General features: G+C 41.1%; 1 long non-coding RNA gene across 1 annotated transcript; it reads right to left on the bottom strand.

Annotated features, from left to right (window-relative positions):
- Positions 1 to 1,825: 1,825 nt before the first annotated feature.
- Positions 1,826 to 10,179, bottom strand: LOC133548816 (uncharacterized). The gene is made up of 3 exons (XR_009805981.1): positions 10,099 to 10,179; positions 9,328 to 9,407; positions 1,826 to 1,869 (listed from the first exon to the last, which is right to left on the bottom strand). It is a non-coding gene; the product is annotated as an uncharacterized LOC133548816 (long non-coding RNA).
- Between the last annotated feature and the right edge of the window lie 715 nt (positions 10,180 to 10,894).

The raw sequence follows: 10,894 nt of genomic DNA, 5'->3' as shown, positions 1-10,894 counted from the left end.
AGCAAACAAGACCGATGCATTCAATGTTCACAATTACAATATTTTGCATTTCATCATACATCTCACACTATGTACTCATTTCAAAGCTGGTTTGAGAACAATCCGGATGGTTCTTTTCCGACGTCCGCAGTTTCCGAAAACTATTTGAAATGTGGACTTGTCAGACCACAGAACACTTTTCCATTTTGCATTAGTCCATCTTAGACGAGCTCGGACCCAGCAAAGCCGTTGATAAATGGAGTTCGCTTTGCATAGTAGCATTTTAACTAACACTTGCAGATGTACCGACCAACAGTACTTACTGACAATGGTTTTCTGAAGTGTTCCTGAGCCCATGTGGTGATATCCTTTACACACTGATGTTTTTTTGTTTTGTTTTTTATGCAGTACCGGCGAACGTGCAGGGATTTCTCCAGATTTTGATGACATTACGGACCGTAGTTGGTGGAATCCCTAAAATCCTTGCAACAGTGCTTTTTAACACTAGCAATAGAGTTAGTGACTATTTAAATCTAGCAGATGGCGGATGACTAATATGAAACACCAACACTGGTATTAGGCAGTGTCAGTACAGGTAGATAGTGTGCCATACGCTCCATCATGAGCACATACTAGGTTTGAGGCCACAGTGGTATTAATGAATAACCAGAGGTGGGTAGAGTAGCCAGATATTGTACTCAATTAAGAGTACTGTTACTTTAGAGATGTATTACTCAAGTAAAAGTAAGGAGTAGTCACCCAAATATTTACTTGAGTAAAAGTAAAATGTATGTTGTGAAAAAACTACTCAAGTACTGAGTAACTGATGAGTAACCTGTTCGTTTAACGATGACGGCAACAAGTAATGCACAGAAACATAAAAATAGCAATGAACAAATTCAGAGCCAGGAATATCTCTTAAGCAACTACAAAATAATATACATTAAATAATATATATTTGGTTTTACACTGTACTGAAAAAAAAATTGAAAATTAAATTTACCTTTGCAACCTCATTATACTATTGGCAAAGTTTTATTTTCATAAATGTAAGTTTCTCAATACCCGACCTGTTTTTGTGCCTTTCAAAAAGATTTAGAACTCTACATTAAAACACTCTACCTCTAAAAAACAAAAAGCTGTGAAAACGATGATGCTGTGTTCCAAATTTAAGTTATTTACTGAGATTGAGTGAGCCTATGACTTTGCACTTTGTTTATTTTATATATATATATTTTATTTGCATTCTATTTTAGTTTCTTTGAATTTACAACCCCCTGGCGCTGTTTTGTACGGTTTTTATACTGTTTTTTTTACTGTTTTTGTACTTACTTTGATTGTTATTTTCAACTGTTTGTAAATGTTGAAATTTGTAAATAAAGGTTTATCAAAAAAAAAAAGTGTCTCTGTTTGATTGGTGAAACGGAGTCAAACGTCACCAGTGACTGCATTTGATTGGTGAAATGGAGTCAAACGTCACCAGTGACTGCATTTGATTGGTGAAACAGTGGCATGTGATAGATCCTACTTTGAAGGTCTGTCTGACAAAACAAAACAGAATAAAACATTAACAGATAAAAATCAGTAGCGAGTAGCAAGCTGAATGTAGATAAATGGAGCGGAATAAAAGTAGCGTTTCCTCTCTATAAATATTCTCAGGTAAAAGTAAAAGTATGTTGCATAAACCTACTCTTAGAAGTATGATTCATCCCAAAGTTACTCAAGTAGATGTAACGGAGTAAATGTAGCGTGTTACTACCCACTTCTGTGAATAACTAGTGTAAACAAAGGGTGGCACAATACCAATAATCATGTGTTTGTACAACACTCACTTAATCCTGTCGGGCCTGCCATCCAACGTGTGCTTTGAATTTCGGCGATTGAGTTCCGCTGAAAAAACAAAAAAAAGTTACTCCTGCCTTCCGAAAAAAAAGTGCCAGTAAAACAGAAAGAGTCCTTAAATTGTTAAAGCGCTTATTTCTCCCTCCCGAGCTCCAAAGCCCCGACGTGTTCTGCAAGCCTGCTTCCCCTCCCATTAAAGCGGGCGCTAAATTAACAGCATTTAAGTGTCTATTAAAACACCAATGCTTTGCTGCCACTGGCTGACCTCGCCGTGCCCTCGTTCCGTCGGCGGCTGCTCATTAAAACGGCATAATTGCAGGTGAGCGTCCGCCGCGGCATCAACACGCTTAATTAGAAAAGCGAGCGGGGTCCGCGGCATGGCCTGGGAAGGTGGGTGGGTGGGGGTGCCAACGAGATAAACCCGGGTGTAGCGTTGGAACAAATAACGATTATCGTTAGCGGACACCGCCTGTTTCATTAACGAGGGCGAGGCTTGCTTATTAACAAAAGGAGGAATACTTCCCAGCAATTACACATGAAAGTGATGACAGTGTTTTTCAACGGGGAGAAATGATTGAACTCTACAGTTGTTTTTAGCCCTTAACCCGGGTGAAGGTTTAACTTCTGTGGCTAATCGGCTCTGAGATCACCTCACATGCACCAACTGGATAAAGGAGTATTCTTTCTTTTAACCGACAATTGTCCGCTCGCTCTTGATCTGTCCATTTGAAACATTTTAGGTCCCCCTTAATGCCCCCGAGAAAGCTTCTTAGTAACAGTCGGCCGATCAAAGCCAGCCGCCGCTTTTCCCCTCCTCTCCTGAACTGAAGCACAAGTTTGGGATCATCTGGGGGGAAGTGGGGGTGGTGGGGGGGGGGGGGGGTGGTTTACCCCCGACCTGACGCTGTAAGCTAAAACGTGGCGTGCGAAAGCGTGGGTTTGTCATGGAATTGAGCTATGCTTACATGCAATACATGTGGGTTTGGTGGTAGCGGGGGGGTGTATATTGTAGCGTCCCGGAAGAGTTAGTGCTGCAAGGGTTTCTGGGTATTTGTTCTGTTGTGTTTATTTTGTGTCACGGTGCGGATGTTTTCCCCCAGAATGCGTTTGTCATTCTTGTTAGGTGTGGGTTCACAGTGTGGCGCATTTTTGGAGCAGTTATAAAGGCCTACTGAAACCCACTACTACCGACCACCCAGTCTGATAGTTTATATATCAATGATGAAATATTAGCATTGCAACACCTGCCAATACGGCCTTTTTAGTTTACTAAATTACAATTTTAAATTTCCCGCAGGTTTCTTGTTGAAAAGGTCGTGGAATGATGACGTGAAATATTAGCAGCTGCACCACTCGCGGCTAAAAGACGTCTGCTTTAACCGTATAAATACACAGTATTTTGGACATCTGTGTTGCTCAATCTTTTGCAATGTGTTCATTTAATAATGGAGACTATAAAAAACAATGCTGTTGGTGGAAAGCGGTGTATTGCAGCTGTCTTTGTTTGTTGTGAAGCGGTGCGGTCAAGCGAACATATTTTCTCTACGTCAACCAGCATGTTTTCGGATGGGGAAATTGTGATATATATCTTACCGGAGAAATCATTGGGTTATTCGTCGTCCTGCAGCAGTGGCAGCTGTGAGCTTGGCTCCTCGGCTTCTCTCTGAGGCACTTTGTGTTCACCGCAGCCATCCGACCTCGAGGTATGTCTTTACAATCTTTAAAATCTCACTGAATCACTATTAAAACAATAAGCAGATAAGGGATCTTCCAGAATAATCCTACTAAATGTGTCTAATTACATCTGAAAAGCTCACACTGCCGTCGCCCGGAGCCGTTGCTTTTTTTTTTTTTTTCTATTCCTTCACTATCAATATCTTAATTCACAAATCTTTCATCCTCGCTCAAATTAATGGGGAAATTGTCGCTTTCTCGGTCCGAATTGCTTTTACTGCTGGTGGCTCCCATTAAAAACAATGGGAATATGTGTGGAGCCCTGCAACTCGTGACGTCACGCGCACATACTTCCGGTACAGGCAGGGCTTTTCTATCAGCGACCAAAAGTTCCAAACTTTATCGTCGATGTTCTCTACTAAATCCTTTCAGCAAAAATATGGCAATATCGTGAAATGATCAAGTATGACACATAGAATGGACCTGCTATTCCCGTTCAAATAAGAACATCTCATTTCAGTAGGCCTTTAAAGTTGTTTATACGGCCACCCTCAGTGTGACCTGTATGTCTGTTGACCCAGTATGCTTTGCATTCACTTATGTGTGTCTGTAAAAGCCGCATATGTTATGTGACCGAGCCGACAAGCTGTTTGTAGGGAGGAAAAGCGGACGTGACGACAGGTTGTTGAGGAAGCTAAAGGCAGTGCCTTTAGGGCGCGCCCCAATATTTTTGTCCGGGTGGAAATCGGGAGAAATTTGGGAGAATGGTTGCCCCGGGAGATGTTCGGTAGGGGCACTAAATTCGGGAGTCTCCCGTAAAAATCAGGAGAGTTGGCAATGTGCTGAAATCGTCATGTCTTGTGATCATGTTTTGTTTAGTTATGTTCTGTTTTGCTTAAGACTCCATTGTTTCCTGTTTTTGCAGTTCCCTGTTTGCTTTGTTACCATGCCTACCAATTAATTTCACCTGTCATGTCACGCACCTGATTTGTTTTGACTCACGCAGCTGTTCAATCACCTGTATTATTTAAACCGAAAGTTGCCAGGAAGTCAGGCTGGCGACTTTAACTCTAGTCACTTCATGCCATGCTACCTGTGTTCTTCTCATGCTCCGTCCATGCCAGTTTTTCATGCCAAAGTCCTTGCTACCCTTGTCCAGCCATCGTAAATGTTGTTTGCGTTATGTTCATAGTTTATGTTAAAGTGTTAGTTTTGTTTCTTTACCCAAGTTTACCCCCATCGTGACAGAAATAGTGTCTGAACTAGTGTTGTCCCGATACCAATATTTTGGTACTGGTACCAGTACTAAAATTATTTCGATATTAGTTGGTACTTTTCTAAATAAAGGGGATCACAAAACAATGCATTGTTGGCTTTTGTCAGGACTTTGACTTGGATTTGTTTTGCTTCTTCGATGCAGAAGGAATTTGGAACGAGCCAGGCGAGAATTTGAGTACATGATTAATTTATTTATATACTATAATACAAAAAGGGAAAACAAAGGGCGCGCTCAGTGGCGGATAATAACCTAGACTAAACTCCAAACCCAACCGCACAATGGCGTGACTATCTACAAATAAACAAAAGATACTATCAAAGGTACAAACAAACCAAAAACTTGCACAGAGGCATAAATACAAACAAGATCTCAGTTTCACAATACAAAGAGTCTTCTGGCATCATATTAGGGTTGTGTGGTATGAGTATAGTACCGCGATACTAATAAATCATATTCAGTACTATACCACCTCTAAAAAGTACCGGCGCCCCTTTTTCAGAGTGTTCGCCACTGGAAGAAAGATTTGTGCATCTCCAAAGGTGTTTTCATAATTGTAGACATCAAAATTACCAATTTAATAGAATAAAATATCAAATAATCTACCAGTAAATCAACTTCTCCCATTCTCTTTATTTATGTAAACGCGCAAGCAATGGCTAGTTCCTGTTATGTTGGTTACCGTATTTTTCGGACTATAAATCACACTTAAAATCATTTAATTTTCTCAAAACTTGACAGTGCGCCTTCTAACTTGGTGCGCCTAATGTACGGAATAATTTTGGTTGTGCTTACCGACCTCGAAGCTATTTTATTTGGTACATGGTGTATTAAGTGTGACCAGTAGACGGCAGTCACACATAAGAGATACCTGTAGACTGCAACATGATGGCAGTTACACATAAGAGATATGTGTAGACTGCAATATGACTCAAGTAAACAACACCCATATTGTATATGTTCCATTGAAAATATAGAACATTACACACGGCGCTTATTATGTTTGTATGAGCTAAGACATATTATCCAGTGTTTCGTTTCGCAATATTATGCAAAATAAACGTGTCTTACCTTCTGGTACCTGCTGATCTGTATTTGGGATCTGCGTAAATCTTGAAAATTTGCGCATCCGCCTTTGTAGTTTGTGGCGATTCCAAAGTAGGTAAGGTACCAGGTACAAAAAAAAAAAAAACTTCCACAGAGGCATAAATACAAACAAGATCTTACGTGGCGTGGTCAAAACAATCATCAGCGTGGCAAGGCAAGGTAGGTGCGTGGTCTTAGTAAGTAGCATGTAGCAAGTAGTTACAGCATAAGCAAAAGAACGCAGAGTTCCCAGGCCGAGGAACAGAAAACAAAATGACTTAAATAGTGACTATGATGATGAGAAAAACAGGTGTGGGGCTGAGGACAGGGGCTTGACTTGGAGACCAGGTGGAAAATAATGAGTAACTATGGAAACAAACAAAACCAAAAGTGCAAAACGGGAAACAAGAGTCCAAAAACAAAACATAAACATGATCAAACATAAAAGTGATTTACAGGCATGACAGCTTTATTTTAACAAAAAAATCTTACGGTACCTTAAACATATGTTTCTTATTGCAATTGTTGTACTTAAATAAAATAGTGAACAAGACAATGTCTTTTAGTAGTAAATTAATAAACGAAGGCTCCTAATTTAAAGTTAAAGTATTAATTATTGTCACACACACACTCGGTGTGGTGAGGTTATCCTCTGCATTTGACCCATCACTTTCACTCCCTGGAGGTGAGGGGAGCAGTAAGCAGCAGCGGTGGCCACGCCCAGGAATCATTTTGGTGATTTAACCCCCAATTCAACCCTTGATTCTGAGTGCCAACTAGGGAGGTATTGAGTCCCACTTTTATAGTCGTTGGTATTATTCGACGGGGGTTTGAATTCACGGCCTACTGATCTAAAAGCGGACACTCTAACCACAATTAAAATGTGTCATTTTCCATTCGATTATTTTGTCAAAATTATTAAGGACAAGTGGTAGAAAATTAATTATTAATCTACTTGTTCATTTACTGTTAATATCTGATTACTTTCTCTTTTACCATGTTCTATCTACACTCCTGTTAAAATGGAATAATCACTTATTCTTCTGTTGCTGGATGCTTTGCATTAGTTTTTGATGATACCAAAAATGTAGGTATCAATCCGATACCGAGTCGTTACAGGATCATACATTGGTCATATCCAACATCCTCATGAGTTAATAAATATAATATAAATTAAAAAACAAACTAAAAGAAGATGTTGTGATGCCAAAAAATATCGACATAATCATAGTGGTATCGGTCCTGTACTTGGTATACAAACAAGATCTCAGGTTCACAATACAAAGAGTCTTCTGGCATCATATTAGGGTTGTGTGGTATGAGTATAGTACCGCGATACTAATAAATCAAATTCAGTACTATACCACCTCTAAAAAGTACCGGCGCCCCTTTTTCAGAGTGTTCGCCACTGGAAGAAAGATTTGTGCATCTCCAAAGGTGTTTTCATAATTGTACCATCAAAATTACCAATTTAATAGAATAAGATATCAAATAATCTGGATGGTAGGTGTAGATCCAGCCATGGCATTTGTTTACATTTTGACGCCTGTGTGCTAAAGTGTGTCGTGAAGCATGTTTAGCTATTCCTTGTCGTGCAGGGATGATACTTGTAAGACTTTATTTGTCGCAACAGAGACCAGGATTAGTGATTTAGAAGTAGCTAAAAACTGTTGAACTTTAGTTGCTAGCGAACTAGCGTGTCTTAAAGCACCTCATCCTGAGGGCGTTTCTGTGTTATAGTTTGACTTTTTTTGTTAGTTTTTAAGCCAAAATGCGTCCGATCTCCCTTTTCGGTCTACACACTGTGTCTGCTTGTAAGTACTCTGTGATTGTGCGCTGCCGAACATGCTCGTCTGCTTGTTAACCAGCAATATACTAATACCGGTATACCGTACAACTCTACTCTAAACAATTTGAATGTCAGAGTTTAGTGGCTTTTTGTGGCGTATTTTTTTGGTCCAGCTAACTTTATGCTTCCACTGAGTACAGTTAGTACAAACAGAAAATTGTAAAGATACGAAGCAGAGGGGAAACCTGCATGGGTAAGCCAAATCTTTTTTTTTTTTTTTGTGAGAATGCTTTGTGTGTTTAGTTCTACTATGTGTGTGGTGTGTTGTTTGGCGGTGGCGGTCAGAGGTTGTGTATGGGATCAGAGATCACAAAAAGTGTGTGACAGCTGACAACTTCACCCTTTTGATTAGGAATTGTTGATATGAGCGGGCTTGTGGGGCTCTCCCAAACTCACTCCAGGGATTCTGGGCTGCCTGGTTATGTCGCAGATTGGAACAAGCAGTCAGTTGACAGAATCATCTTCTCCTCATCGCTTTCCTTGCTGAGACCTCTCCAGTAATTAGAGTTTGGGCAACATGCAGACAGAGGGGGAAAAAAAATGCCTACAGAGAGCCCATAGTGTCATGTATGTCACCAATTATGCAGTTTTTTTTTTGTTTGTTTTTGCTTATGGATGCAACCGGCTGCTGCTGCAATGACACAGTGGCAAGTGTAGCAAAGAGCACGCTACCACGTGATGCGCCTGTGGGGGCACTGGCATCATTACAGGACTTATTCAAGTTTATCCCCGACATATGCTAATTCTCTACCGTCATGGCACAATATTGCAAAGAATGCCTTTTTTTTTTTTAAAGAAAATGTATTGTTGGTGCAAGTATGGCAAAACAATATAGTCAAAAAAAATAGCCCACATTTAATTTAAATGTCATTTGTTTGCATTTATTCCCAATTAAAACACACCATTCTAAGAAATGAAAAAAGGAAAAAACACACTAAAAAAGGACAGTGGTTCAAAATGCCCTTTAACTTCCTGAAATTCAGTTAATCACATCTCAAGTTTATGTTTGCATCTTTTTTTGTGTTTTGATCATTTCTGGACTCTGCCGATCCCATTGTTTGAGCACTTGGGGCGGCATACCTCGGTTGGTAGAGCGGCCGTGCCAGCAACTTAAGGGTTTTAGGTTCGATTCCCGCTTCCGCCATCCTAGTCACTGCCGTTGTGTCCTTGGGCAAGACACTTTACCCACCTGCTCCCAGTGCCACCCACACTAGTTTAAATGTAACTTAGATATTGGGTTTCACTATGTAAAGTGCTTTGAGTCACTAGAGAAAAGCGCTATATAAATATAATTCACTTCACTTCCTAGTTTATGTTCATCACCATGGCGACTTCATTTGTTCCACCTGCACTGGCGCCTAATCATTGTTTTATATTTAACACCGCCTGCTACCTTAGTTCTTTCTGGGCGTTTTGTTTGCTTCTTGCAACAGATGCTTGTGATATTCTTACCTTTTGTATGTACTTTGCTAAGTCTTAGCTTAGCTTCTGCGCGCACGGACTTTTGAACTCGACTCTTGCTAATTGTTAGCATTTTGCTTTTTGTGCATTGGCACAACTTTGTTTTACCCTTTGTACAAGTGTTCTTTTGTTATATTTTTATATTAAAACAAGCTCCTACCTTCAATCCTGCTGCTCCTCGTCCTGTAGCATCCGGGGGTGCCTACTCTCTTGCATCCAAAATGCGTTGCGCACGCAACACTGCAAACGTTAAAAAGCTGTGTTAACTTTGATAACCTGTGATGACACATATTGAAGGCATATAGTTCATCCCAACGGTGTTCTATCGTGTTTAGGTCAGGACTCTGTGCAGGCCAGTCAAGTTCATCAGTGGTGGTGTAGCTCGGTTGGCAGAGCGGCCATGCCAGGAACTTGAGAGTTCCAGGTACGATCCCCGCTTCCGCCATCCTAGTCACTGCCGTTGTGTCCTTGGGCAAGACACTTTACCCACCTGCTCCCAGTGCCACCCACACTGGTTTAAATGTAACTTAGATATTGGGTTTCACTATGTAAAGCGCTTTGAGTCACTAGAGAAAAGCGCTATATAAATATAATTCACTTCACTTCACTTCCTAGTTTATGTTCATCACCATGGCGGCTTCATTTGTTCCACCTGCACTGGCGCCTGATTATTGTTTTGTATTTAACACCGCCTGCTACCGTAGTTCTTTCTGGACGTTTTGTTTGCTTCTTGCAACAGATGCTTGTGATATTCTTACCTTTTGTATGTACTTTGCTAAGTCTTAGCTTAGCTTCCACGCACTTCTATGGACTTTTGAACTCGACTCTTGCTAATTCTTAGCATTTCGCTTTTCGTGCATTGGCACAACTTCGTTTTACCCTTTGTACAAGTGTTCTTTTTTTATATTTTTATATTAAAACAAGCTCCTACCTTCAATCCTGCTGCTCCTCGTCCTGTAGCATCCGGGGGTGACTACTCTCTCGCATCCAAAATGCGTCGCGCACGCAACACTGCAAACGTTAAAAAGCTGTGTTAACTTTGATAACCTGTGATGACACATATTGAAGGCATATAGTTCATCCCAACGGTGTACTATCGTGTTTAGGTCAGGACTCTGTGCAGGCCAGTCAAGTTCATCAGGGGCGGCCATGCCAGGAACTTGAGAGTTCCAGGTACGATCCCCGCTTCTGCCATCCTAGTCACTGCGGTTGTGTCCTTGGGCAAGACACTTTACCCACCTGCTCCCAGTGCCACCCACACTGGTTTAAATGTAACTTAGATATTGGGTTTCACTATGTAAAGTGCTTTGAGTCCCTAGAGAAAAGCGCTATATAAATATAATTAATTTCACTTCATCCATACCAGACTCTGCCATTCATGTCTTTATGGTCCTTCATTTGTGCACCGGTGCACAGTCATGTTGGAAGAGGAAGAGGCCCACTCCAAACTGTTCCCACAAGGGAACAGTTTATTCCCTTTGGGGACGCGGGGGGCGCTGGCGCCTATCTCAGCTACAATCGGGCGGAAGGCGGGGTACACCCTGGAAAATTCGCCACCTCATCGCAGGGCCAACACAGATAGACAGACAACATTCACACTCACATTCACACACTAGGGCCAATTTAGTGTTGCCAATCAACCTATCCCCAGGTGCATGTCTTTGGAAGTCGGAGGAAGCCGGAGTACCCGGAGGGAACCCACGCATTCACGGGGAGAACATGCTAAC

Source organism: Nerophis ophidion, linkage group LG03, assembly GCF_033978795.1.
Source record: "Nerophis ophidion isolate RoL-2023_Sa linkage group LG03, RoL_Noph_v1.0, whole genome shotgun sequence".
Taxonomy (NCBI): Eukaryota; Metazoa; Chordata; class Actinopteri; order Syngnathiformes; family Syngnathidae; genus Nerophis; species Nerophis ophidion.
This window is presented reverse-complemented; position numbering and strand designations above follow the sequence as displayed.